The 23,025-nt window shown below is 44.9% G+C and overlaps 1 long non-coding RNA gene and 56 other non-coding genes across 57 annotated transcripts; 56 read left to right on the top strand and 1 right to left on the bottom strand.

Annotated features, from left to right (window-relative positions):
* Nucleotides 1–882: 882 nt before the first annotated feature.
* LOC119742509 lies at nt 883–5,569 on the bottom strand. The gene is made up of 5 exons (XR_005272863.1): nt 5,367–5,569; nt 4,335–4,612; nt 3,876–4,016; nt 1,848–2,005; nt 883–1,302 (listed from the first exon to the last, which is right to left on the bottom strand). It is a non-coding gene; the product is annotated as an uncharacterized LOC119742509 (long non-coding RNA).
* A 2,659-nt stretch (nt 5,570–8,228) lies between these two features.
* On the top strand, nt 8,229–8,347 carry LOC119744112. The gene has a single exon (XR_005273526.1). It is a non-coding gene; the product is annotated as a 5S ribosomal RNA (ribosomal RNA).
* A 148-nt stretch (nt 8,348–8,495) lies between these two features.
* LOC119744111 lies at nt 8,496–8,614 on the top strand. The gene has a single exon (XR_005273525.1). It is a non-coding gene; the product is annotated as a 5S ribosomal RNA (ribosomal RNA).
* A 148-nt stretch (nt 8,615–8,762) lies between these two features.
* Nucleotides 8,763–8,881, top strand: LOC119744110. The gene has a single exon (XR_005273524.1). It is a non-coding gene; the product is annotated as a 5S ribosomal RNA (ribosomal RNA).
* A 148-nt stretch (nt 8,882–9,029) lies between these two features.
* On the top strand, nt 9,030–9,148 carry LOC119744109. Its single transcript, XR_005273523.1, has one exon. It is a non-coding gene; the product is annotated as a 5S ribosomal RNA (ribosomal RNA).
* A 148-nt stretch (nt 9,149–9,296) lies between these two features.
* Nucleotides 9,297–9,415, top strand: LOC119744108. The gene has a single exon (XR_005273522.1). It is a non-coding gene; the product is annotated as a 5S ribosomal RNA (ribosomal RNA).
* A 148-nt stretch (nt 9,416–9,563) lies between these two features.
* On the top strand, nt 9,564–9,682 carry LOC119744106. Its single transcript, XR_005273520.1, has one exon. It is a non-coding gene; the product is annotated as a 5S ribosomal RNA (ribosomal RNA).
* A 148-nt stretch (nt 9,683–9,830) lies between these two features.
* Nucleotides 9,831–9,949, top strand: LOC119744105. Its single transcript, XR_005273519.1, has one exon. It is a non-coding gene; the product is annotated as a 5S ribosomal RNA (ribosomal RNA).
* A 147-nt stretch (nt 9,950–10,096) lies between these two features.
* On the top strand, nt 10,097–10,215 carry LOC119744104. The gene has a single exon (XR_005273518.1). It is a non-coding gene; the product is annotated as a 5S ribosomal RNA (ribosomal RNA).
* A 148-nt stretch (nt 10,216–10,363) lies between these two features.
* LOC119744102 lies at nt 10,364–10,482 on the top strand. Its single transcript, XR_005273517.1, has one exon. It is a non-coding gene; the product is annotated as a 5S ribosomal RNA (ribosomal RNA).
* Nucleotides 10,483–10,630: 148 nt separating this feature from the next.
* Nucleotides 10,631–10,749, top strand: LOC119744101. Its single transcript, XR_005273516.1, has one exon. It is a non-coding gene; the product is annotated as a 5S ribosomal RNA (ribosomal RNA).
* A 148-nt stretch (nt 10,750–10,897) lies between these two features.
* On the top strand, nt 10,898–11,016 carry LOC119744099. Its single transcript, XR_005273514.1, has one exon. It is a non-coding gene; the product is annotated as a 5S ribosomal RNA (ribosomal RNA).
* A 148-nt stretch (nt 11,017–11,164) lies between these two features.
* On the top strand, nt 11,165–11,283 carry LOC119744098. Its single transcript, XR_005273513.1, has one exon. It is a non-coding gene; the product is annotated as a 5S ribosomal RNA (ribosomal RNA).
* A 148-nt stretch (nt 11,284–11,431) lies between these two features.
* LOC119744097 lies at nt 11,432–11,550 on the top strand. The gene has a single exon (XR_005273512.1). It is a non-coding gene; the product is annotated as a 5S ribosomal RNA (ribosomal RNA).
* A 148-nt stretch (nt 11,551–11,698) lies between these two features.
* On the top strand, nt 11,699–11,817 carry LOC119744096. Its single transcript, XR_005273511.1, has one exon. It is a non-coding gene; the product is annotated as a 5S ribosomal RNA (ribosomal RNA).
* A 148-nt stretch (nt 11,818–11,965) lies between these two features.
* Nucleotides 11,966–12,084, top strand: LOC119744095. Its single transcript, XR_005273510.1, has one exon. It is a non-coding gene; the product is annotated as a 5S ribosomal RNA (ribosomal RNA).
* A 148-nt stretch (nt 12,085–12,232) lies between these two features.
* On the top strand, nt 12,233–12,351 carry LOC119744094. Its single transcript, XR_005273509.1, has one exon. It is a non-coding gene; the product is annotated as a 5S ribosomal RNA (ribosomal RNA).
* A 148-nt stretch (nt 12,352–12,499) lies between these two features.
* Nucleotides 12,500–12,618, top strand: LOC119744093. The gene has a single exon (XR_005273508.1). It is a non-coding gene; the product is annotated as a 5S ribosomal RNA (ribosomal RNA).
* A 148-nt stretch (nt 12,619–12,766) lies between these two features.
* LOC119744092 lies at nt 12,767–12,885 on the top strand. The gene has a single exon (XR_005273507.1). It is a non-coding gene; the product is annotated as a 5S ribosomal RNA (ribosomal RNA).
* Nucleotides 12,886–13,033: 148 nt separating this feature from the next.
* On the top strand, nt 13,034–13,152 carry LOC119744091. The gene has a single exon (XR_005273506.1). It is a non-coding gene; the product is annotated as a 5S ribosomal RNA (ribosomal RNA).
* Nucleotides 13,153–13,300: 148 nt separating this feature from the next.
* Nucleotides 13,301–13,419, top strand: LOC119744090. The gene has a single exon (XR_005273505.1). It is a non-coding gene; the product is annotated as a 5S ribosomal RNA (ribosomal RNA).
* Nucleotides 13,420–13,567: 148 nt separating this feature from the next.
* On the top strand, nt 13,568–13,686 carry LOC119744088. The gene has a single exon (XR_005273503.1). It is a non-coding gene; the product is annotated as a 5S ribosomal RNA (ribosomal RNA).
* A 147-nt stretch (nt 13,687–13,833) lies between these two features.
* LOC119744086 lies at nt 13,834–13,952 on the top strand. Its single transcript, XR_005273502.1, has one exon. It is a non-coding gene; the product is annotated as a 5S ribosomal RNA (ribosomal RNA).
* A 147-nt stretch (nt 13,953–14,099) lies between these two features.
* On the top strand, nt 14,100–14,218 carry LOC119744085. Its single transcript, XR_005273501.1, has one exon. It is a non-coding gene; the product is annotated as a 5S ribosomal RNA (ribosomal RNA).
* A 148-nt stretch (nt 14,219–14,366) lies between these two features.
* On the top strand, nt 14,367–14,485 carry LOC119744084. Its single transcript, XR_005273500.1, has one exon. It is a non-coding gene; the product is annotated as a 5S ribosomal RNA (ribosomal RNA).
* A 148-nt stretch (nt 14,486–14,633) lies between these two features.
* On the top strand, nt 14,634–14,752 carry LOC119744083. The gene has a single exon (XR_005273499.1). It is a non-coding gene; the product is annotated as a 5S ribosomal RNA (ribosomal RNA).
* A 146-nt stretch (nt 14,753–14,898) lies between these two features.
* On the top strand, nt 14,899–15,017 carry LOC119744082. The gene has a single exon (XR_005273498.1). It is a non-coding gene; the product is annotated as a 5S ribosomal RNA (ribosomal RNA).
* A 148-nt stretch (nt 15,018–15,165) lies between these two features.
* Nucleotides 15,166–15,284, top strand: LOC119744081. The gene has a single exon (XR_005273497.1). It is a non-coding gene; the product is annotated as a 5S ribosomal RNA (ribosomal RNA).
* Nucleotides 15,285–15,432: 148 nt separating this feature from the next.
* On the top strand, nt 15,433–15,551 carry LOC119744080. Its single transcript, XR_005273496.1, has one exon. It is a non-coding gene; the product is annotated as a 5S ribosomal RNA (ribosomal RNA).
* A 148-nt stretch (nt 15,552–15,699) lies between these two features.
* Nucleotides 15,700–15,818, top strand: LOC119744079. Its single transcript, XR_005273495.1, has one exon. It is a non-coding gene; the product is annotated as a 5S ribosomal RNA (ribosomal RNA).
* A 147-nt stretch (nt 15,819–15,965) lies between these two features.
* LOC119744078 lies at nt 15,966–16,084 on the top strand. The gene has a single exon (XR_005273494.1). It is a non-coding gene; the product is annotated as a 5S ribosomal RNA (ribosomal RNA).
* A 148-nt stretch (nt 16,085–16,232) lies between these two features.
* LOC119744076 lies at nt 16,233–16,351 on the top strand. The gene has a single exon (XR_005273492.1). It is a non-coding gene; the product is annotated as a 5S ribosomal RNA (ribosomal RNA).
* Nucleotides 16,352–16,499: 148 nt separating this feature from the next.
* LOC119744075 lies at nt 16,500–16,618 on the top strand. The gene has a single exon (XR_005273491.1). It is a non-coding gene; the product is annotated as a 5S ribosomal RNA (ribosomal RNA).
* A 147-nt stretch (nt 16,619–16,765) lies between these two features.
* On the top strand, nt 16,766–16,884 carry LOC119744074. Its single transcript, XR_005273490.1, has one exon. It is a non-coding gene; the product is annotated as a 5S ribosomal RNA (ribosomal RNA).
* Nucleotides 16,885–17,030: 146 nt separating this feature from the next.
* On the top strand, nt 17,031–17,149 carry LOC119744073. The gene has a single exon (XR_005273489.1). It is a non-coding gene; the product is annotated as a 5S ribosomal RNA (ribosomal RNA).
* Nucleotides 17,150–17,297: 148 nt separating this feature from the next.
* Nucleotides 17,298–17,416, top strand: LOC119744072. Its single transcript, XR_005273488.1, has one exon. It is a non-coding gene; the product is annotated as a 5S ribosomal RNA (ribosomal RNA).
* Nucleotides 17,417–17,564: 148 nt separating this feature from the next.
* Nucleotides 17,565–17,683, top strand: LOC119744070. The gene has a single exon (XR_005273487.1). It is a non-coding gene; the product is annotated as a 5S ribosomal RNA (ribosomal RNA).
* A 148-nt stretch (nt 17,684–17,831) lies between these two features.
* Nucleotides 17,832–17,950, top strand: LOC119744069. The gene has a single exon (XR_005273486.1). It is a non-coding gene; the product is annotated as a 5S ribosomal RNA (ribosomal RNA).
* Nucleotides 17,951–18,098: 148 nt separating this feature from the next.
* Nucleotides 18,099–18,217, top strand: LOC119744068. Its single transcript, XR_005273485.1, has one exon. It is a non-coding gene; the product is annotated as a 5S ribosomal RNA (ribosomal RNA).
* A 148-nt stretch (nt 18,218–18,365) lies between these two features.
* LOC119744067 lies at nt 18,366–18,484 on the top strand. The gene has a single exon (XR_005273484.1). It is a non-coding gene; the product is annotated as a 5S ribosomal RNA (ribosomal RNA).
* Nucleotides 18,485–18,632: 148 nt separating this feature from the next.
* LOC119744066 lies at nt 18,633–18,751 on the top strand. The gene has a single exon (XR_005273483.1). It is a non-coding gene; the product is annotated as a 5S ribosomal RNA (ribosomal RNA).
* A 148-nt stretch (nt 18,752–18,899) lies between these two features.
* On the top strand, nt 18,900–19,018 carry LOC119744064. Its single transcript, XR_005273481.1, has one exon. It is a non-coding gene; the product is annotated as a 5S ribosomal RNA (ribosomal RNA).
* Nucleotides 19,019–19,166: 148 nt separating this feature from the next.
* LOC119744063 lies at nt 19,167–19,285 on the top strand. Its single transcript, XR_005273480.1, has one exon. It is a non-coding gene; the product is annotated as a 5S ribosomal RNA (ribosomal RNA).
* Nucleotides 19,286–19,433: 148 nt separating this feature from the next.
* Nucleotides 19,434–19,552, top strand: LOC119744062. Its single transcript, XR_005273479.1, has one exon. It is a non-coding gene; the product is annotated as a 5S ribosomal RNA (ribosomal RNA).
* A 146-nt stretch (nt 19,553–19,698) lies between these two features.
* LOC119744061 lies at nt 19,699–19,817 on the top strand. Its single transcript, XR_005273478.1, has one exon. It is a non-coding gene; the product is annotated as a 5S ribosomal RNA (ribosomal RNA).
* Nucleotides 19,818–19,965: 148 nt separating this feature from the next.
* Nucleotides 19,966–20,084, top strand: LOC119744059. Its single transcript, XR_005273477.1, has one exon. It is a non-coding gene; the product is annotated as a 5S ribosomal RNA (ribosomal RNA).
* Nucleotides 20,085–20,231: 147 nt separating this feature from the next.
* Nucleotides 20,232–20,350, top strand: LOC119744058. Its single transcript, XR_005273476.1, has one exon. It is a non-coding gene; the product is annotated as a 5S ribosomal RNA (ribosomal RNA).
* Nucleotides 20,351–20,498: 148 nt separating this feature from the next.
* Nucleotides 20,499–20,617, top strand: LOC119744057. The gene has a single exon (XR_005273475.1). It is a non-coding gene; the product is annotated as a 5S ribosomal RNA (ribosomal RNA).
* A 147-nt stretch (nt 20,618–20,764) lies between these two features.
* On the top strand, nt 20,765–20,883 carry LOC119744056. The gene has a single exon (XR_005273474.1). It is a non-coding gene; the product is annotated as a 5S ribosomal RNA (ribosomal RNA).
* Nucleotides 20,884–21,029: 146 nt separating this feature from the next.
* On the top strand, nt 21,030–21,148 carry LOC119744055. The gene has a single exon (XR_005273473.1). It is a non-coding gene; the product is annotated as a 5S ribosomal RNA (ribosomal RNA).
* A 148-nt stretch (nt 21,149–21,296) lies between these two features.
* LOC119744053 lies at nt 21,297–21,415 on the top strand. The gene has a single exon (XR_005273472.1). It is a non-coding gene; the product is annotated as a 5S ribosomal RNA (ribosomal RNA).
* A 148-nt stretch (nt 21,416–21,563) lies between these two features.
* LOC119744051 lies at nt 21,564–21,682 on the top strand. The gene has a single exon (XR_005273470.1). It is a non-coding gene; the product is annotated as a 5S ribosomal RNA (ribosomal RNA).
* A 147-nt stretch (nt 21,683–21,829) lies between these two features.
* Nucleotides 21,830–21,948, top strand: LOC119744050. The gene has a single exon (XR_005273469.1). It is a non-coding gene; the product is annotated as a 5S ribosomal RNA (ribosomal RNA).
* Nucleotides 21,949–22,095: 147 nt separating this feature from the next.
* On the top strand, nt 22,096–22,214 carry LOC119744049. The gene has a single exon (XR_005273468.1). It is a non-coding gene; the product is annotated as a 5S ribosomal RNA (ribosomal RNA).
* Nucleotides 22,215–22,362: 148 nt separating this feature from the next.
* Nucleotides 22,363–22,481, top strand: LOC119744048. Its single transcript, XR_005273467.1, has one exon. It is a non-coding gene; the product is annotated as a 5S ribosomal RNA (ribosomal RNA).
* Nucleotides 22,482–22,628: 147 nt separating this feature from the next.
* LOC119744047 lies at nt 22,629–22,747 on the top strand. The gene has a single exon (XR_005273466.1). It is a non-coding gene; the product is annotated as a 5S ribosomal RNA (ribosomal RNA).
* A 147-nt stretch (nt 22,748–22,894) lies between these two features.
* On the top strand, nt 22,895–23,013 carry LOC119744046. The gene has a single exon (XR_005273465.1). It is a non-coding gene; the product is annotated as a 5S ribosomal RNA (ribosomal RNA).
* Nucleotides 23,014–23,025: the final 12 nt, after the last annotated feature.

The raw sequence follows: 23,025 nt of genomic DNA, 5'->3' as shown, positions 1-23,025 counted from the left end.
ACAGGAGAGATCAGTCCTGTCCTGCAAGATGTACTAATGAAACCAAGTCATCTTCATCTCCCTGGGTATGATGATGTAGAGAACCTGGCACTCCTCCTCCTACAACTTTCTGATGATGGTGATCATCATCTCATCCCTGTCAACCTCAGAAACAAGATAGCAGAAGCAGCTGGTAATTTTGCAGAACATGACAAGTCTGCTAGAAAGTTTGTCAAAAAGTACGAGTCTAAGTGGGGATATACACTATTTGGTAGGTGCCTAGGGTCTGACAGTCAGGAAACCAGTGCTGCGCAAAAGACAAAATTGGGATGGATGAGGTATGCACAGGCAGCTGAAATTACAGAGGAGTCTAGGCTTCCCTACATTCTCATGAAAATGCTGAAGAATCGCCCAAAGGTTGGTGGCTTATCATCTCCCTCAAAAGTTGCGGCAATGATCAAAGCCAGCTACAAAAGGATTGCCGACAGCTACAAAAGGATTTCCGACGTAGTTTTCAGCTACCGGTACCATTAGTCAAAGGATGATGGTATTTGCATATTTCCATACAAGTACGACTGTGGCTTTAATACTTCCTTAAATAGTTAATCTACCGGTACTAGATTTTGCAGCATTCATACTGGAAATAGTACAGATATATAGTATATATTTTCATATAGGCCTACATGTATGTACTGCAGGTGGGATTATTCTGAAGTCAGTAGGTCTATACGGTATACAAGCAGAGGGAGTACTCAACTTGCACACCCATGCACACACACACACACACACACGCATCCCGGAAGGACATGTCGGAAACAGTATGCCCCTTCGGTGGGCGGGGCATAAAAAGCACAGTTGTCAAATGACAATTTTTTGTTATTTTATTATATGAGGTACATTGAACACAAACCTATGTATTCTAACCATAATGTGGCTGTGTATCTCAAGGCTAAGAAAACATAGATAGGTACCACCCTATGTGTCTTAGGACATGGGAAAGAACTTTAACGTGAACTTTTTGTATGCTATGAAAGTTTTTCTCACCTTTTTGAATGTAATATTTCTTGGATGAGAAGTCAGTGGACTGGCAGTAGGCATAGTCCACTCCCAAAAGCTCTTCTTCTGCAGGGTCGTCATAGTCTGGGGTGACCATTGGTGCAGAAAAATTGGGCTCAAACAAATGGTCCTTCCCAAACAAGATCTCTGCATGCTGGTTTGAATTTGTCGTGGATCGACACATGAAGTCAGTCGTCCTCGCCCTCCAGCAACCTTCAGTTTTTCCATGCGGTTATTCCATTGCATGGCAAAGGAGATGAGATAAACCTGGAAGATAAGAGAGACAGAAAATGAATCATCACATTAGAATACATGTTTTCAAAATGAAATGTTATAATGCACTTTATAATGAATGTACGGTATTTTAATTTGATTAACAGAACAAAGGAGTGAAAGAGCAAAGGAATCAATACAATTTCAAATGTACGCATTACTATGTCACTCAACATAGATCAGGGTTTAAACAACTTCATTCAGAGCTCAACATTATTATCCAACTAGTGCTCAAGATTTCTGACCGTGGAGTGGAACCAGCGAACATGTGCTTATTAATTAGGTTGTCTCAGACCTGGCGTACACAATTGGTGGTTTGTATATCAATTATCCATCTGTTCTGACTGATTGATTGCATATACTCTATACCAAGTCTACTTAGAAGTAGAAAGTGGCATCGCGCGTGTATACCTACTGGCGCTTTGAGGCACAACTGGATTTCTTAAATTTGTCACACAATGCACCATTACACAAGTGATGCTACTTTATAATTCTGACTGGACATAATATACCACATCAATGTAAATGTACATGCTAACCTGGAAAGGAATGATTCCACATCGCTTCAAAGGGATGGCATGTAGGCATGGAGCCCTTCCAAGGTGTCGCTGCCTCTTCGACACCTGTACTTGTTCAGCTGTACCCCATTGATAGTAACAACCTTGGTCGCCACGTACAGCTAGATATTTGGTGGATCCTGATAAAAACGACAATAATGTGGATAATACCAACTGCATACCAGGGTAAGCCTTAAGGATTTTTTTTTGTATAGCAAAACTGCTATGCAAATTTTGATTTGCATAGCAGTTTACCAATTTTGCATAGCAGTTTTGTTATACTCAAATTTAGCCTCGGCTTTGCAATTACTATTCACCTGTCAGTGTCCGACTGTACAAATTACAAAGCAATAAAGAAGTAACTTAAGTTAAGCTGTGAACTTAACGACTCATCAGTTGTCCGTTTATTTCAGGAGCTGCATGCTTGCTGGAATAACTTTCGAGTGAAAAAGCAATTTATTAACCCGGGCCATTCCTGGCCCCGCCGGGTCTAGATCCGCCTGCCAATTATTGGCAGTACATGTATTTGCCTTGATACCGGTAGTTTTCGTAGTAGCCATGTTCAATGCTACACAGCGCACAAACGACAACACAGCTAGGATTTTGACGTTTTAGTTCCAACGAATCCCACGTGCGTATCAAGTGATTTACTTGAAGGGGTAAACCCGTTTTCCGTGTCGGCAAAATGTTTAAGATAAACCGACAAATATCTAAAGAATAGTGATGAGAAAAGGGCTCGATTTACCCGGGTGCACGCACGCACCAGTGCATGTAGATTTTAGCTTGTGCACGTAGCTTTTTTACTGAGCATGTACGACGTGCATGTAACTTTTTTAGCCACCAAAATACTCATTTCATGCATATATTTACCGGTGAGTGAGAATAAGAATAAAGTTTGTTGAATACTTGACCAGATAGTGTACAAACGTGTTATTTCTTTTATAAATCCATAAATTATTCCTTGCACAGTCGCAGCAGATTTAGAGTACGAGGTAAAATCTCGACGTACGTCCTGCAACTTCCTCCGCCATGCACGTGATTTACCACGTGATACGTGCTGCGGATAATTTGGTATCGCACTGACGCTCCGGGCATTCCTTATGTCCGGATCATAAGTGCGATTCCAAATTATTAGCTGCGTTTATCACGTGGTCTCGTTTACAAACTAAACACGTACAGATTTTATACAGCTAAACAAAATTGACGTTCTTTTTCAGTATTTAAGCTTAACTAAATCAAAACATGATGGATGTTTACCATGTCCGATAGTTGTGGAATTCAGTGGACCAAAATTTGGTGGCAAGTACACTTTGTGTCAACTTTTCATGATCAAAATGTTGTATAGCAGTTTTGCGATGCACTTTAAAAATTGCGTCGCAGTCGGCCTCGAATGTGTCGCAAATTGCGATGCGATACCGCTTATTGCGGACCCTGCTGCATACAATGTTTTTACATTCTTAAGTCAAATATTTGATATTTTAAATCATAAGTTGTTAATTTGACATTTTCATGGAGGATATTGTTTAAACATTATGAACATACATTAGGGTCTTCTATAAATTATGTCAGACCTTCTCATTTTGAACAAATTTGAAATCATCAACATTTAATTTTCCATGCCGATAAAAGGGTTCTTTACCATCATTCCATCATTATACCACTGCATTGTTTGGTTATAAAATGAAGTATAGGGCTTGAAAAGATATGGGGTCACACATACGAAAGTTTGATATTATACACATCAAAATTCCTATGGCCTGCCGATTGCAAAACAATAGTTCAGTTACAACACCGGTACCAGCCTGCGAAGTTCTGATACCAGTACAGGAGCGTAACGGTGTCGTTACAATTCAGTTGGGCACAGGGGTACAGAACCGATACTGGATTGTACCAACACCGTTACGCTGCAGCCTGGTACCAGTGTTGTAACTTATCTACTGTTTTTCGTTTTTCAATCAGCGGGCTGTAGAAATTTTGTTGCGTATGTAATGAACCATTGTGTAACCTTACCTACATACAACTCAGATGTTTACCGGCAGTTGCCCACTGCACATCGACAGCTTCTGGTGACTTAAACAAGGGGGATGCCATCGATGTCTAGACCAGCTGGACCCTTCCAGGATGTACTCAACAGCAGATGCACTCTCAGGCCTGCAGAAAACAAAACCAAAAACAAGAAAACTGTGTAAATGCACTAATTAAAAGTAATCATGATTCCTTTAGTTTTTCAAATTCCACACTCTTGTTTCCTGTGTGAGAAAGAAAACAAAACATTAAAAAGTCACTGATAGGTATCGTTCACACTTTGCAACATCTCAAATCCTCATTATCTGATGAAGGAAAAGTGTTCACAATGCACAGACTAATTTTGAAGATCAAAAATGTGTTTTAATGCATTCAATGCATAGATCATTCCCAATATCAAGTTCTTGAAATGAAAATATGTACCAAATAATAACATCAGCTTACCTGGACACCGGCCACATGTCACTCGGCGCACATAAGCTGATGCCTGATCAATGTGGCTTGCCGAAAGACAGCCTCATTTCATAATCTCTGTACTGTGAGAAGTCCTTGTTCCCTTTGCGGATGGCTTGGATGAGTTGGTCCATGTCATGTTTGTTGTATGCCAGTACTGCACCAGCATATCCCACCGGTGGAGCCAGTGCCAAATGTCAAGTCTGATGACCATACCATCGTCAGTCCAGTCTTGGAAGAGGGATGCAAGACATGAGGTCCCACCATCCCTGGAACAAATGCAAACAAAATTGAACAGAATTGATAACCATTTCCACCTTATCCCATATATACATGTATCTATACAGTGAAATTTTGCAAACTTCATAGATTTGTTTGTGAAAGTCATTGTTTGAGCAACAAAATTGCTCATAAGAGAACACAACCTTACTCCTTTTTATTTGAAGGTCAATGAAGACGTCATTGTTGATGAATTAAAGTATTTGTACAACTTAAAACACAAAAACACAGGAATTAATTTGAAAGCACTTCGGCGAACAAACCTATGAACCATGATGGTCAAGCGGTTACGTATCGCATCTATTCTGCCTACCCATGACAGAAGGAAGTATGGGACAGGTAATTCGGCAATTATTGATCATTTTCAGTACATGGATTATCATTGGTCACATGAAATTGATTGCATTTGATAGTAATGAGTAACAATGAGATAATGAACACGACCAAACATCAATGTACCTGCATTATTTGCAAAACTTTGAATAGTTCCAACAAAATATTGTTTTGGTCCACAAGTCAAAAACGTAAATTTGTCCCATACTTTCTTCTGTCATGGGGGGGGGGGGGCAGCAGTATTGATTGGGGTTGTATGATCGAGGGTCAGCATGTTGTTTCCTCATGAAGAGAAATGATTCTGATAAATTCCTGGTAATAATGCCAGTGCACTATGACCCTGGTGAAAAGCTGTTATGGCGGCAAATTACTAATAATTATGTACAAATAAGCACAAAATACTTCACATACCTACAACAGTTGTTGTCAGCGTAGAGCACCTTTGGCGCTGCAGCATTGGCACGTTTAAAGCGTGCGATGAGTCCCTGAGCAAGCCTCCTGTAACATTGCTCCGACTCGGAGGCGACCACAACAGTTGTCAGAAACTGCCCCCACTCATTCAGCACACTGGTGACATAATGCATGGTGCCTTTTCCATCTCCCTGAAATTTCTTAAGAACCTGTAGGAAACAAACAAATGCACACACACTGCAGTAAAAGATTTCCGTCTGAGAATGCTTTGTTCATTTTCCACTAAAATTACAATATAAAATCATGTTTTAATCAAGTGACTGTCATAAGTACAACTTATGTGGGTAAACATTACAAACAGGGTCCACAGGAAAATACAAAGATATTTTTTTTTTAAGTGATTCACTTTAAAAAAAATGAACTTTTTACTTTCACTTCAAGTGAAACCCCCTATTGAATATGTTGGACTAGCTTGAGTAACTCTAGCCCCATAAATGTGGCCAATATTATTTACTGGACTACCTCCGTAAATAAAGGCCACACTTCCACCATGTACAAAAAACATGTCGAACTTTTTCAAATTTTGATTTTCACATTTAGGCTTAGTTTGTAGTTTATTTTTGCTTTAGAAGCATACTCACCCTCTTTATAGGCTAATCAGAAAGTGCTGCCTTTTTCAGATGTCTATTTTTCGTCAAATTTCCAGATTCGTTTGCACCCGGTTGCGTATCAAAATTTCAACATGAAATTTCACGAAAATTAGACATCTGAAAAAAGCAGCACTTTCTGATTAGCCTATAAAGAGTGTGAGTATGCTTCTATAGCAAAAATAAACTACAAACTAAGCCTAAATGTGAAAATCTAAATTTGACAAAGTTAGTCCAACATATTCAATAGGGGGTTTCACTTGAAGTGAAAATAAAAACTTCATTTTTTTGAAGTGAATCACTTTAGAAAAATAACTTTTTATTTTCCTGTGGACCCTGTTTGTAATGATTAAAACATGATTTTATATTGTAATTTTAGTGGAACATGAAGAAAATGCTCATATTCAAAATGCCCAAAAAAATAAGAAAATAATTTTCTGACAAACATCTGGCTGGGTATGTAAGTAGAGATAATAATGATTTATCAGAATTTATCAAGTTAACAGAAATTCTGAAATGTTAATTTTGAATTTTCTGAGATTTATTTAAGTGCGCCACGTTAGGGAACACTCCGCCAATCTGTGCCCAATTTCCGGACGCCACCGTCTGACTTTGAATTTCGGATAAAATTTTATGAAACCAAAATTGTTCACAGAGGTTAAATAGCAAGCATTAATAAGGTAAAAGTACCAGTATTTGACTGCATGAATTTGAGGTTTGTCAACAAAGAGGTTTGGCAACACTACACGAGGAAAGTTGGGTAAGCTTCGAAGTGCGCCACGTTTAATAGGGAACACGACTATACTGTACACAGTACACACGCTTATAAACTTAGCCTACGTACGTGTACCGGCTAAACCTTTCTTAGTATACCCGTACTAGTAGTAATCGTAGGTATACATAAAATTTACGGTTTTTTACTCACTCCGGGGTTTCAGCACACACCATGAATGAACATAGCGCTGACGGATCCAGATGTCTTTCTGTCAATTCAACATTTTGAAATCGTGCTCTTATTTGTGGGAAATTTTATCGTAATCCAAATACACTATCTGACTATTCGATCGAGTGAATGAATTGTTTTCGTGAGTATCAACAACTGATCGACCTATGGGTTCAACTAGGGTGACCGTAAGGTCAGAGCCAAATTCTGCTAAATGCACATCAAAGATCTGTCAGATTTATCAAAAATCTGCCAAATTCCCCAGAATTACTCGAAATACACTATAAACACTTAATATCACATGCAGATTGGTAGTATTGCCTTAATTAAGATTCAAATTACATAATAAACAGTCTAGTCACACAAGGATGTTGTGAAATTATTGGTAAATTTCGGGCAAAACGCGGATCCGGCAACGACGAAGTCCGTTTTCCAGTGAACCTCAGCACCTAGACCAGCCAACCTGTCCTATTATGCAAGGGTTTGTTTGAAATGATTGAAGCTTTTTTTAAACAAATGTACACTTTTTTGTTCAAATTTGCTGTTTTTCTGTCAAATAACCATTTTTGAAGAATTCTGCCAGAAATCTGCCAAAAAAATCCATTCTGTCAAATTTTCTGTCAAACAAAAATTCTGTCGAAGTTAGCTGAAAATCGGCTAAAACGGTCACCCAGGATGAAACAGTGCGAAAAAATTCCCTTAGCCACTAGTGCTAAATGCCCATACTTCAAAATTCTTTTAAAAATACTCAGAACTCTCACAGGTATTTAAGCTGCACAGAAAATTGATGATCGACATGTCATCTTTCAACTTCTTTTCATTTTTTGGTGGGTTGACCACTGACTTTTTGAGAAATTCTCGCCCAAAGAAGACGACCCCTATTTTCCCCAAAGCGAAACGGTAGCCATCTTGAAAAACGACCCCTCCACAACATGGCAAAATAGCGCCACTTTCAAGCCCAATTGTATCCAAAATGCTCAGAACTGGACGCCCCGAGTCCGGGCTAGAGGTTCATTGCCATATCTCTTCAATTCCCTAATGTAACGGCTCTCAGAACTCTCTAATATAGAGTATTTTGAGGGTATAACTTTTATTCATGAGCTCAGCGGACGGATTTTTGGCCTATTTACAGGCGTGCCAGTAAATTTTCAATTTGCGTTGCAATATGGGGGGTTGGCCATTTTGGGGTTCAACATTTGTTTAGGTTTTTGTTTTTTTTGGAACGGCGGCGGCCAAGTTTGGTTCAAAACTGGCTAAAAGAAAGTTTACATCGCCTACGACCATACTACGTTGAATACACCGGTTCTCGTCCGATCACCGAAGTTAAGCAACGTCGGGCTTGGTTAGTACTTGGATGGGAGACCGCCTGGGAATACCAGGTGCCGTAGGCTTTTTCTTTTTTGTCTGGGGGCGCTGTTAGTGCGTTGCAATATGGGGGGTTGGCCATTTTGGGGTTCAACATTTGTTTAGTTTTTTGGGTTTTTTTGGAACGGCGGCGGCCAAGTTTGGTTCAAAACTGGCTAAAAGAAAGTTTACATCGCCTACGACCATACTACGTTGAATACACCGGTTCTCGTCCGATCACCGAAGTTAAGCAACGTCGGGCTTGGTTAGTACTTGGATGGGAGACCGCCTGGGAATACCAGGTGCCGTAGGCTTTTTCTTTTTTGTCTGGGGGCGCTGTTAGTGCGTTGCAATATGGGGGGTTGGCCATTTTGGGGTTCAACATTTGTTTAGTTTTTTGGGTTTTTTTGGAACGGCGGCGGCCAAGTTTGGTTCAAAACTGGCTAAAAGAAAGTTTACATCGCCTACGACCATACTACGTTGAATACACCGGTTCTCGTCCGATCACCGAAGTTAAGCAACGTCGGGCTTGGTTAGTACTTGGATGGGAGACCGCCTGGGAATACCAGGTGCCGTAGGCTTTTTCTTTTTTGTCTGGGGGCGCTGTTAGTGCGTTGCAATATGGGGGGTTGGCCATTTTGGGGTTCAACATTTGTTTAGTTTTTTGGGTTTTTTTGGAACGGCGGCGGCCAAGTTTGGTTCAAAACTGGCTAAAAGAAAGTTTACATCGCCTACGACCATACTACGTTGAATACACCGGTTCTCGTCCGATCACCGAAGTTAAGCAACGTCGGGCTTGGTTAGTACTTGGATGGGAGACCGCCTGGGAATACCAGGTGCCGTAGGCTTTTTCTTTTTTGTCTGGGGGCGCTGTTAGTGCGTTGCAATATGGGGGGTTGGCCATTTTGGGGTTCAACATTTGTTTAGTTTTTTGGGTTTTTTTGGAACGGCGGCGGCCAAGTTTGGTTCAAAACTGGCTAAAAGAAAGTTTACATCGCCTACGACCATACTACGTTGAATACACCGGTTCTCGTCCGATCACCGAAGTTAAGCAACGTCGGGCTTGGTTAGTACTTGGATGGGAGACCGCCTGGGAATACCAGGTGCCGTAGGCTTTTTCTTTTTTGTCTGGGGGCGCTGTTAGTGCGTTGCAATATGGGGGGTTGGCCATTTTGGGGTTCAACATTTGTTTAGTTTTTTGGGTTTTTTTGGAACGGCGGCGGCCAAGTTTGGTTCAAAACTGGCTAAAAGAAAGTTTACATCGCCTACGACCATACTACGTTGAATACACCGGTTCTCGTCCGATCACCGAAGTTAAGCAACGTCGGGCTTGGTTAGTACTTGGATGGGAGACCGCCTGGGAATACCAGGTGCCGTAGGCTTTTTCTTTTTTGTCTGGGGGCGCTGTTAGTGCGTTGCAATATGGGGGGTTGGCCATTTTGGGGTTCAACATTTGTTTAGTTTTTTGGGTTTTTTTGGAACGGCGGCGGCCAAGTTTGGTTCAAAACTGGCTAAAAGAAAGTTTACATCGCCTACGACCATACTACGTTGAATACACCGGTTCTCGTCCGATCACCGAAGTTAAGCAACGTCGGGCTTGGTTAGTACTTGGATGGGAGACCGCCTGGGAATACCAGGTGCCGTAGGCTTTTTCTTTTTTGTCTGGGGGCGCTGTTAGTGCGTTGCAATATGGGGGGTTGGCCATTTTGGGGTTCAACATTTGTTTAGTTTTTTGGTTTTTTTGGAACGGCGGCGGCCAAGTTTGGTTCAAAACTGGCTAAAAGAAAGTTTACATCGCCTACGACCATACTACGTTGAATACACCGGTTCTCGTCCGATCACCGAAGTTAAGCAACGTCGGGCTTGGTTAGTACTTGGATGGGAGACCGCCTGGGAATACCAGGTGCCGTAGGCTTTTTCTTTTTTGTCTGGGGGCGCTGTTAGTGCGTTGCAATATGGGGGGTTGGCCATTTTGGGGTTCAACATTTGTTTAGTTTTTTGGGTTTTTTTGGAACGGCGGCGGCCAAGTTTGGTTCAAAACTGGCTAAAAGAAAGTTTACATCGCCTACGACCATACTACGTTGAATACACCGGTTCTCGTCCGATCACCGAAGTTAAGCAACGTCGGGCTTGGTTAGTACTTGGATGGGAGACCGCCTGGGAATACCAGGTGCCGTAGGCTTTTTCTTTTTTGTCTGGGGGCGCTGTTAGTGCGTTGCAATATGGGGGGTTGGCCATTTTGGGGTTCAACATTTGTTTAGTTTTTTGGTTTTTTTTGGAACGGCGGCGGCCAAGTTTGGTTCAAAACTGGCTAAAAGAAAGTTTACATCGCCTACGACCATACTACGTTGAATACACCGGTTCTCGTCCGATCACCGAAGTTAAGCAACGTCGGGCTTGGTTAGTACTTGGATGGGAGACCGCCTGGGAATACCAGGTGCCGTAGGCTTTTTCTTTTTTGTCTGGGGGCGCTGTTAGTGCGTTGCAATATGGGGGGTTGGCCATTTTGGGGTTCAACATTTGTTTAGTTTTTTGGGTTTTTTTGGAACGGCGGCGGCCAAGTTTGGTTCAAAACTGGCTAAAAGAAAGTTTACATCGCCTACGACCATACTACGTTGAATACACCGGTTCTCGTCCGATCACCGAAGTTAAGCAACGTCGGGCTTGGTTAGTACTTGGATGGGAGACCGCCTGGGAATACCAGGTGCCGTAGGCTTTTTCTTTTTTGTCTGGGGGCGCTGTTAGTGCGTTGCAATATGGGGGGTTGGCCATTTTGGGGTTCAACATTTGTTTAGTTTTTTGGGTTTTTTTGGAACGGCGGCGGCCAAGTTTGGTTCAAAACTGGCTAAAAGAAAGTTTACATCGCCTACGACCATACTACGTTGAATACACCGGTTCTCGTCCGATCACCGAAGTTAAGCAACGTCGGGCTTGGTTAGTACTTGGATGGGAGACCGCCTGGGAATACCAGGTGCCGTAGGCTTTTTCTTTTTTGTCTGGGGGCGCTGTTAGTGCGTTGCAATATGGGGGGTTGGCCATTTTGGGGTTCAACATTTGTTTAGTTTTTTGGGTTTTTTTGGAACGGCGGCGGCCAAGTTTGGTTCAAAACTGGCTAAAAGAAAGTTTACATCGCCTACGACCATACTACGTTGAATACACCGGTTCTCGTCCGATCACCGAAGTTAAGCAACGTCGGGCTTGGTTAGTACTTGGATGGGAGACCGCCTGGGAATACCAGGTGCCGTAGGCTTTTTCTTTTTTGTCTGGGGGCGCTGTTAGTGCGTTGCAATATGGGGGGTTGGCCATTTTGGGGTTCAACATTTGTTTAGTTTTTTGGGTTTTTTTGGAACGGCGGCGGCCAAGTTTGGTTCAAAACTGGCTAAAAGAAAGTTTACATCGCCTACGACCATACTACGTTGAATACACCGGTTCTCGTCCGATCACCGAAGTTAAGCAACGTCGGGCTTGGTTAGTACTTGGATGGGAGACCGCCTGGGAATACCAGGTGCCGTAGGCTTTTTCTTTTTTGTCTGGGGGCGCTGTTAGTGCGTTGCAATATGGGGGGTTGGCCATTTTGGGGTTCAACATTTGTTTAGTTTTTTGGGTTTTTTTGGAACGGCGGCGGCCAAGTTTGGTTCAAAACTGGCTAAAAGAAAGTTTACATCGCCTACGACCATACTACGTTGAATACACCGGTTCTCGTCCGATCACCGAAGTTAAGCAACGTCGGGCTTGGTTAGTACTTGGATGGGAGACCGCCTGGGAATACCAGGTGCCGTAGGCTTTTTCTTTTTTGTCTGGGGGCGCTGTTAGTGCGTTGCAATATGGGGGGTTGGCCATTTTGGGGTTCAACATTTGTTTAGTTTTTTGGGTTTTTTTGGAACGGCGGCGGCCAAGTTTGGTTCAAAACTGGCTAAAAGAAAGTTTACATCGCCTACGACCATACTACGTTGAATACACCGGTTCTCGTCCGATCACCGAAGTTAAGCAACGTCGGGCTTGGTTAGTACTTGGATGGGAGACCGCCTGGGAATACCAGGTGCCGTAGGCTTTTTCTTTTTTGTCTGGGGGCGCTGTTAGTGCGTTGCAATATGGGGGGTTGGCCATTTTGGGGTTCAACATTTGTTTAGTTTTTTGGGTTTTTTTGGAACGGCGGCGGCCAAGTTTGGTTCAAAACTGGCTAAAAGAAAGTTTACATCGCCTACGACCATACTACGTTGAATACACCGGTTCTCGTCCGATCACCGAAGTTAAGCAACGTCGGGCTTGGTTAGTACTTGGATGGGAGACCGCCTGGGAATACCAGGTGCCGTAGGCTTTTTCTTTTTTGTCTGGGGGCGCTGTTAGTGCGTTGCAATATGGGGGGTTGGCCATTTTGGGGTTCAACATTTGTTTAGTTTTTTGGGTTTTTTTGGAACGGCGGCGGCCAAGTTTGGTTCAAAACTGGCTAAAAGAAAGTTTACATCGCCTACGACCATACTACGTTGAATACACCGGTTCTCGTCCGATCACCGAAGTTAAGCAACGTCGGGCTTGGTTAGTACTTGGATGGGAGACCGCCTGGGAATACCAGGTGCCGTAGGCTTTTTCTTTTTTGTCTGGGGGCGCTGTTAGTGCGTTGCAATATGGGGGGTTGGCCATTTTGGGGTTCAACATTTGTTTAGTTTTTTGGGTTTTTTTGGAACGGCGGCGGCCAAGTTTGGTTCAAAACTGGCTAAAAGAAAGTTTACATCGCCTACGACCATACTACGTTGAATACACCGGTTCTCGTCCGATCACCGAAGTTAAGCAACGTCGGGCTTGGTTAGTACTTGGATGGGAGACCGCCTGGGAATACCAGGTGCCGTAGGCTTTTTCTTTTTTGTCTGGGGGCGCTGTTAGTGCGTTGCAATATGGGGGGTTGGCCATTTTGGGGTTCAACATTTGTTTAGTTTTTTGGGTTTTTTTGGAACGGCGGCGGCCAAGTTTGGTTCAAAACTGGCTAAAAGAAAGTTTACATCGCCTACGACCATACTACGTTGAATACACCGGTTCTCGTCCGATCACCGAAGTTAAGCAACGTCGGGCTTGGTTAGTACTTGGATGGGAGACCGCCTGGGAATACCAGGTGCCGTAGGCTTTTTCTTTTTTGTCTGGGGGCGCTGTTAGTGCGTTGCAATATGGGGGGTTGGCCATTTTGGGGTTCAACATTTGTTTAGTTTTTTGGGTTTTTTTGGAACGGCGGCGGCCAAGTTTGGTTCAAAACTGGCTAAAAGAAAGTTTACATCGCCTACGACCATACTACGTTGAATACACCGGTTCTCGTCCGATCACCGAAGTTAAGCAACGTCGGGCTTGGTTAGTACTTGGATGGGAGACCGCCTGGGAATACCAGGTGCCGTAGGCTTTTTCTTTTTTGTCTGGGGGCGCTGTTAGTGCGTTGCAATATGGGGGGTTGGCCATTTTGGGGTTCAACATTTGTTTAGTTTTTTGGTTTTTTTGGAACGGCGGCGGCCAAGTTTGGTTCAAAACTGGCTAAAAGAAAGTTTACATCGCCTACGACCATACTACGTTGAATACACCGGTTCTCGTCCGATCACCGAAGTTAAGCAACGTCGGGCTTGGTTAGTACTTGGATGGGAGACCGCCTGGGAATACCAGGTGCCGTAGGCTTTTTCTTTTTTGTCTGGGGGCGCTGTTAGTGCGTTGCAATATGGGGGGTTGGCCATTTTGGGGTTCAACATTTGTTTAGTTTTTTGGTTTTTTTGGAACGGCGGCGGCCAAGTTTGGTTCAAAACTGGCTAAAAGAAAGTTTACATCGCCTACGACCATACTACGTTGAATACACCGGTTCTCGTCCGATCACCGAAGTTAAGCAACGTCGGGCTTGGTTAGTACTTGGATGGGAGACCGCCTGGGAATACCAGGTGCCGTAGGCTTTTTCTTTTTTGTCTGGGGGCGCTGTTAGTGCGTTGCAATATGGGGGGTTGGCCATTTTGGGGTTCAACATTTGTTTAGTTTTTTGGGTTTTTTTGGAACGGCGGCGGCCAAGTTTGGTTCAAAACTGGCTAAAAGAAAGTTTACATCGCCTACGACCATACTACGTTGAATACACCGGTTCTCGTCCGATCACCGAAGTTAAGCAACGTCGGGCTTGGTTAGTACTTGGATGGGAGACCGCCTGGGAATACCAGGTGCCGTAGGCTTTTTCTTTTTTGTCTGGGGGCGCTGTTAGTGCGTTGCAATATGGGGGGTTGGCCATTTTGGGGTTCAACATTTGTTTAGTTTTTTGGGTTTTTTTGGAACGGCGGCGGCCAAGTTTGGTTCAAAACTGGCTAAAAGAAAGTTTACATCGCCTACGACCATACTACGTTGAATACACCGGTTCTCGTCCGATCACCGAAGTTAAGCAACGTCGGGCTTGGTTAGTACTTGGATGGGAGACCGCCTGGGAATACCAGGTGCCGTAGGCTTTTTCTTTTTTGTCTGGGGGCGCTGTTAGTGCGTTGCAATATGGGGGGTTGGCCATTTTGGGGTTCAACATTTGTTTAGTTTTTTTTTTTTTTGGAACGGCGGCGGCCAAGTTTGGTTCAAAACTGGCTAAAAGAAAGTTTACATCGCCTACGACCATACTACGTTGAATACACCGGTTCTCGTCCGATCACCGAAGTTAAGCAACGTCGGGCTTGGTTAGTACTTGGATGGGAGACCGCCTGGGAATACCAGGTGCCGTAGGCTTTTTCTTTTTTGTCTGGGGGCGCTGTTAGTGCGTTGCAATATGGGGGGTTGGCCATTTTGGGGTTCAACATTTGTTTAGTTTTTTGGGTTTTTTTGGAACGGCGGCGGCCAAGTTTGGTTCAAAACTGGCTAAAAGAAAGTTTACATCGCCTACGACCATACTACGTTGAATACACCGGTTCTCGTCCGATCACCGAAGTTAAGCAACGTCGGGCTTGGTTAGTACTTGGATGGGAGACCGCCTGGGAATACCAGGTGCCGTAGGCTTTTTCTTTTTTGTCTGGGGGCGCTGTTAGTGCGTTGCAATATGGGGGGTTGGCCATTTTGGGGTTCAACATTTGTTTAGTTTTTTGGGTTTTTTTGGAACGGCGGCGGCCAAGTTTGGTTCAAAACTGGCTAAAAGAAAGTTTACATCGCCTACGACCATACTACGTTGAATACACCGGTTCTCGTCCGATCACCGAAGTTAAGCAACGTCGGGCTTGGTTAGTACTTGGATGGGAGACCGCCTGGGAATACCAGGTGCCGTAGGCTTTTTCTTTTTTGTCTGGGGGCGCTGTTAGTGCGTTGCAATATGGGGGGTTGGCCATTTTGGGGTTCAACATTTGTTTAGTTTTTTGGGTTTTTTTGGAACGGCGGCGGCCAAGTTTGGTTCAAAACTGGCTAAAAGAAAGTTTACATCGCCTACGACCATACTACGTTGAATACACCGGTTCTCGTCCGATCACCGAAGTTAAGCAACGTCGGGCTTGGTTAGTACTTGGATGGGAGACCGCCTGGGAATACCAGGTGCCGTAGGCTTTTTCTTTTTTGTCTGGGGGCGCTGTTAGTGCGTTGCAATATGGGGGGTTGGCCATTTTGGGGTTCAACATTTGTTTAGTTTTTTGGTTTTTTTGGAACGGCGGCGGCCAAGTTTGGTTCAAAACTGGCTAAAAGAAAGTTTACATCGCCTACGACCATACTACGTTGAATACACCGGTTCTCGTCCGATCACCGAAGTTAAGCAACGTCGGGCTTGGTTAGTACTTGGATGGGAGACCGCCTGGGAATACCAGGTGCCGTAGGCTTTTTCTTTTTTGTCTGGGGGCGCTGTTAGTGCGTTGCAATATGGGGGGTTGGCCATTTTGGGGTTCAACATTTGTTTAGTTTTTTGGGTTTTTTTGGAACGGCGGCGGCCAAGTTTGGTTCAAAACTGGCTAAAAGAAAGTTTACATCGCCTACGACCATACTACGTTGAATACACCGGTTCTCGTCCGATCACCGAAGTTAAGCAACGTCGGGCTTGGTTAGTACTTGGATGGGAGACCGCCTGGGAATACCAGGTGCCGTAGGCTTTTTCTTTTTTGTCTGGGGGCGCTGTTAGTGCGTTGCAATATGGGGGGTTGGCCATTTTGGGGTTCAACATTTGTTTAGTTTTTTGGGTTTTTTTGGAACGGCGGCGGCCAAGTTTGGTTCAAAACTGGCTAAAAGAAAGTTTACATCGCCTACGACCATACTACGTTGAATACACCGGTTCTCGTCCGATCACCGAAGTTAAGCAACGTCGGGCTTGGTTAGTACTTGGATGGGAGACCGCCTGGGAATACCAGGTGCCGTAGGCTTTTTCTTTTTTGTCTGGGGGCGCTGTTAGTGCGTTGCAATATGGGGGGTTGGCCATTTTGGGGTTCAACATTTGTTTAGTTTTTTGGTTTTTTTGGAACGGCGGCGGCCAAGTTTGGTTCAAAACTGGCTAAAAGAAAGTTTACATCGCCTACGACCATACTACGTTGAATACACCGGTTCTCGTCCGATCACCGAAGTTAAGCAACGTCGGGCTTGGTTAGTACTTGGATGGGAGACCGCCTGGGAATACCAGGTGCCGTAGGCTTTTTCTTTTTTGTCTGGGGGCGCTGTTAGTGCGTTGCAATATGGGGGGTTGGCCATTTTGGGGTTCAACATTTGTTTAGTTTTTTGTTTTTTTGGAACGGCGGCGGCCAAGTTTGGTTCAAAACTGGCTAAAAGAAAGTTTACATCGCCTACGACCATACTACGTTGAATACACCGGTTCTCGTCCGATCACCGAAGTTAAGCAACGTCGGGCTTGGTTAGTACTTGGATGGGAGACCGCCTGGGAATACCAGGTGCCGTAGGCTTTTTCTTTTTTGTCTGGGGGCGCTGTTAGTGCGTTGCAATATGGGGGGTTGGCCATTTTGGGGTTCAACATTTGTTTAGTTTTTTGGGTTTTTTTGGAACGGCGGCGGCCAAGTTTGGTTCAAAACTGGCTAAAAGAAAGTTTACATCGCCTACGACCATACTACGTTGAATACACCGGTTCTCGTCCGATCACCGAAGTTAAGCAACGTCGGGCTTGGTTAGTACTTGGATGGGAGACCGCCTGGGAATACCAGGTGCCGTAGGCTTTTTCTTTTTTGTCTGGGGGCGCTGTTAGTGCGTTGCAATATGGGGGGTTGGCCATTTTGGGGTTCAACATTTGTTTAGTTTTTTGGGTTTTTTTGGAACGGCGGCGGCCAAGTTTGGTTCAAAACTGGCTAAAAGAAAGTTTACATCGCCTACGACCATACTACGTTGAATACACCGGTTCTCGTCCGATCACCGAAGTTAAGCAACGTCGGGCTTGGTTAGTACTTGGATGGGAGACCGCCTGGGAATACCAGGTGCCGTAGGCTTTTTCTTTTTTGTCTGGGGGCGCTGTTAGTGCGTTGCAATATGGGGGGTTGGCCATTTTGGGGTTCAACATTTGTTTAGTTTTTTGGGTTTTTTTGGAACGGCGGCGGCCAAGTTTGGTTCAAAACTGGCTAAAAGAAAGTTTACATCGCCTACGACCATACTACGTTGAATACACCGGTTCTCGTCCGATCACCGAAGTTAAGCAACGTCGGGCTTGGTTAGTACTTGGATGGGAGACCGCCTGGGAATACCAGGTGCCGTAGGCTTTTTCTTTTTTGTCTGGGGGCGCTGTTAGTGCGTTGCAATATGGGGGGTTGGCCATTTTGGGGTTCAACATTTGTTTAGTTTTTTGGGTTTTTTTGGAACGGCGGCGGCCAAGTTTGGTTCAAAACTGGCTAAAAGAAAGTTTACATCGCCTACGACCATACTACGTTGAATACACCGGTTCTCGTCCGATCACCGAAGTTAAGCAACGTCGGGCTTGGTTAGTACTTGGATGGGAGACCGCCTGGGAATACCAGGTGCCGTAGGCTTTTTCTTTTTTGTCTGGGGGCGCTGTTAGTGCGTTGCAATATGGGGGGTTGGCCATTTTGGGGTTCAACATTTGTTTAGTTTTTTGGGTTTTTTTGGAACGGCGGCGGCCAAGTTTGGTTCAAAACTGGCTAAAAGAAAGTTTACATCGCCTACGACCATACTACGTTGAATACACCGGTTCTCGTCCGATCACCGAAGTTAAGCAACGTCGGGCTTGGTTAGTACTTGGATGGGAGACCGCCTGGGAATACCAGGTGCCGTAGGCTTTTTCTTTTTTGTCTGGGGGCGCTGTTAGTGCGTTGCAATATGGGGGGTTGGCCATTTTGGGGTTCAACATTTGTTTAGTTTTTTTGTTTTTTTTGGAACGGCGGCGGCCAAGTTTGGTTCAAAACTGGCTAAAAGAAAGTTTACATCGCCTACGACCATACTACGTTGAATACACCGGTTCTCGTCCGATCACCGAAGTTAAGCAACGTCGGGCTTGGTTAGTACTTGGATGGGAGACCGCCTGGGAATACCAGGTGCCGTAGGCTTTTTCTTTTTTGTCTGGGGGCGCTGTTAGTGCGTTGCAATATGGGGGGTTGGCCATTTTGGGGTTCAACATTTGTTTAGTTTTTTGGTTTTTTTTGGAACGGCGGCGGCCAAGTTTGGTTCAAAACTGGCTAAAAGAAAGTTTACATCGCCTACGACCATACTACGTTGAATACACCGGTTCTCGTCCGATCACCGAAGTTAAGCAACGTCGGGCTTGGTTAGTACTTGGATGGGAGACCGCCTGGGAATACCAGGTGCCGTAGGCTTTTTCTTTTTTGTCTGGGGGCGCTGTTAGTGCGTTGCAATATGGGGGGTTGGCCATTTTGGGGTTCAACATTTGTTTAGTTTTTTGGGTTTTTTTGGAACGGCGGCGGCCAAGTTTGGTTCAAAACTGGCTAAAAGAAAGTTTACATCGCCTACGACCATACTACGTTGAATACACCGGTTCTCGTCCGATCACCGAAGTTAAGCAACGTCGGGCTTGGTTAGTACTTGGATGGGAGACCGCCTGGGAATACCAGGTGCCGTAGGCTTTTTCTTTTTTGTCTGGGGGCGCTGTTAGTGCGTTGCAATATGGGGGGTTGGCCATTTTGGGGTTCAACATTTGTTTAGTTTTTTGGGTTTTTTTGGAACGGCGGCGGCCAAGTTTGGTTCAAAACTGGCTAAAAGAAAGTTTACATCGCCTACGACCATACTACGTTGAATACACCGGTTCTCGTCCGATCACCGAAGTTAAGCAACGTCGGGCTTGGTTAGTACTTGGATGGGAGACCGCCTGGGAATACCAGGTGCCGTAGGCTTTTTCTTTTTTGTCTGGGGGCGCTGTTAGTGCGTTGCAATATGGGGGGTTGGCCATTTTGGGGTTCAACATTTGTTTAGTTTTTTGTTTTTTTGGAACGGCGGCGGCCAAGTTTGGTTCAAAACTGGCTAAAAGAAAGTTTACATCGCCTACGACCATACTACGTTGAATACACCGGTTCTCGTCCGATCACCGAAGTTAAGCAACGTCGGGCTTGGTTAGTACTTGGATGGGAGACCGCCTGGGAATACCAGGTGCCGTAGGCTTTTTCTTTTTTGTCTGGGGGCGCTGTTAGTGCGTTGCAATATGGGGGGTTGGCCATTTTGGGGTTCAACATTTGTTTAGTTTTTGGGTTTTTTTTGGAACGGCGGCGGCCAAGTTTGGTTCAAAACTGGCTAAAAGAAAGTTTACATCGCCTACGACCATACTACGTTGAATACACCGGTTCTCGTCCGATCACCGAAGTTAAGCAACGTCGGGCTTGGTTAGTACTTGGATGGGAGACCGCCTGGGAATACCAGGTGCCGTAGGCTTTTTCTTTTTTGTCTGGGGGCGCTGTTAGTGCGTTGCAATATGGGGGGTTGGCCATTTTGGGGTTCAACATTTGTTTAGTTTTTTGGTTTTTTTGGAACGGCGGCGGCCAAGTTTGGTTCAAAACTGGCTAAAAGAAAGTTTACATCGCCTACGACCATACTACGTTGAATACACCGGTTCTCGTCCGATCACCGAAGTTAAGCAACGTCGGGCTTGGTTAGTACTTGGATGGGAGACCGCCTGGGAATACCAGGTGCCGTAGGCTTTTTCTTTTTTGTCTGGGGGCGCTGTTAGTGCGTTGCAATATGGGGGGTTGGCCATTTTGGGGTTCAACATTTGTTTAGTTTTTTGGGTTTTTTTGGAACGGCGGCGGCCAAGTTTGGTTCAAAACTGGCTAAAAGAAAGTTTACATCGCCTACGACCATACTACGTTGAATACACCGGTTCTCGTCCGATCACCGAAGTTAAGCAACGTCGGGCTTGGTTAGTACTTGGATGGGAGACCGCCTGGGAATACCAGGTGCCGTAGGCTTTTTCTTTTTTGTCTGGGGGCGCTGTTAGTGCGTTGCAATATGGGGGGTTGGCCATTTTGGGGTTCAACATTTGTTTAGTTTTTTGGTTTTTTTGGAACGGCGGCGGCCAAGTTTGGTTCAAAACTGGCTAAAAGAAAGTTTACATCGCCTACGACCATACTACGTTGAATACACCGGTTCTCGTCCGATCACCGAAGTTAAGCAACGTCGGGCTTGGTTAGTACTTGGATGGGAGACCGCCTGGGAATACCAGGTGCCGTAGGCTTTTTCTTTTTTGTCTGGGGGCGCTGTTAGTGCGTTGCAATATGGGGGGTTGGCCATTTTGGGGTTCAACATTTGTTTAGTTTTTTGTTTTTTTGGAACGGCGGCGGCCAAGTTTGGTTCAAAACTGGCTAAAAGAAAGTTTACATCGCCTACGACCATACTACGTTGAATACACCGGTTCTCGTCCGATCACCGAAGTTAAGCAACGTCGGGCTTGGTTAGTACTTGGATGGGAGACCGCCTGGGAATACCAGGTGCCGTAGGCTTTTTCTTTTTTGTCTGGGGGCGCTGTTAGTGCGTTGCAATATGGGGGGTTGGCCATTTTGGGGTTCAACATTTGTTTAGTTTTTTGGGTTTTTTTGGAACGGCGGCGGCCAAGTTTGGTTCAAAACTGGCTAAAAGAAAGTTTACATCGCCTACGACCATACTACGTTGAATACACCGGTTCTCGTCCGATCACCGAAGTTAAGCAACGTCGGGCTTGGTTAGTACTTGGATGGGAGACCGCCTGGGAATACCAGGTGCCGTAGGCTTTTTCTTTTTTGTCTGGGGGCGCTGTTAGTGCGTTGCAATATGGGGGGTTGGCCATTTTGGGGTTCAACATTTGTTTAGTTTTTTGGGTTTTTTTGGAACGGCGGCGGCCAAGTTTGGTTCAAAACTGGCTAAAAGAAAGTTTACATCGCCTACGACCATACTACGTTGAATACACCGGTTCTCGTCCGATCACCGAAGTTAAGCAACGTCGGGCTTGGTTAGTACTTGGATGGGAGACCGCCTGGGAATACCAGGTGCCGTAGGCTTTTTCTTTTTTGTCTGGGGGCGCTGTTAGTGCGTTGCAATATGGGGGGTTGGCCATTTTGGGGTTCAACATTTGTTTAGTTTTTTGGTTTTTTTGGAACGGCGGCGGCCAAGTTTGGTTCAAAACTGGCTAAAAGAAAGTTTACATCGCCTACGACCATACTACGTTGAATACACCGGTTCTCGTCCGATCACCGAAGTTAAGCAACGTCGGGCTTGGTTAGTACTTGGATGGGAGACCGCCTGGGAATACCAGGTGCCGTAGGCTTTTTCTTTTTTGTCTGGGGGCGCTGTTAGTGCGTTGCAATATGGGGGGTTGGCCATTTTGGGGTTCAACATTTGTTTAGTTTTTTGTTTTTTTTGGAACGGCGGCGGCCAAGTTTGGTTCAAAACTGGCTAAAAGAAAGTTTACATCGCCTACGACCATACTACGTTGAATACACCGGTTCTCGTCCGATCACCGAAGTTAAGCAACGTCGGGCTTGGTTAGTACTTGGATGGGAGACCGCCTGGGAATACCAGGTGCCGTAGGCTTTTTCTTTTTTGTCTGGGGGCGCTGTTAGTGCGTTGCAATATGGGGGGTTGGCCATTTTGGGGTTCAACATTTGTTTAGTTTTTTGGGTTTTTTTGGAACGGCGGCGGCCAAGTTTGGTTCAAAACTGGCTAAAAGAAAGTTTACATCGCCTACGACCATACTACGTTGAATACACCGGTTCTCGTCCGATCACCGAAGTTAAGCAACGTCGGGCTTGGTTAGTACTTGGATGGGAGACCGCCTGGGAATACCAGGTGCCGTAGGCTTTTTCTTTTTTGTCTGGGGGCGCTGTTAGTGCGTTGCAATATGGGGGGTTGGCCATTTTGGGGTTCAACATTTGTTTAGTTTTTTGGTTTTTTTGGAACGGCGGCGGCCAAGTTTGGTTCAAAACTGGCTAAAAGAAAGTTTACATCGCCTACGACCATACTACGTTGAATACACCGGTTCTCGTCCGATCACCGAAGTTAAGCAACGTCGGGCTTGGTTAGTACTTGGATGGGAGACCGCCTGGGAATACCAGGTGCCGTAGGCTTTTTCTTTTTTGTCTGGGGGCGCTGTTAGTGCGTTGCAATATGGGGGGTTGGCCATTTTGGGGTTCAACATTTGTTTAGTTTTTTGTTTTTTTTGGAACGGCGGCGGCCAAGTTTGGTTCAAAACTGGCTAAAAGAAAGTTTACATCGCCTACGACCATACTACGTTGAATACACCGGTTCTCGTCCGATCACCGAAGTTAAGCAACGTCGGGCTTGGTTAGTACTTGGATGGGAGACCGCCTGGGAATACCAGGTGCCGTAGGCTTTTTCTTTTTTG

Source organism: Patiria miniata, unplaced genomic scaffold (genome assembly GCF_015706575.1).
Source record: "Patiria miniata isolate m_02_andy unplaced genomic scaffold, ASM1570657v1 HiC_scaffold_6, whole genome shotgun sequence".
Taxonomy (NCBI): domain Eukaryota; kingdom Metazoa; phylum Echinodermata; class Asteroidea; order Valvatida; family Asterinidae; genus Patiria; species Patiria miniata.
This window is presented reverse-complemented; position numbering and strand designations above follow the sequence as displayed.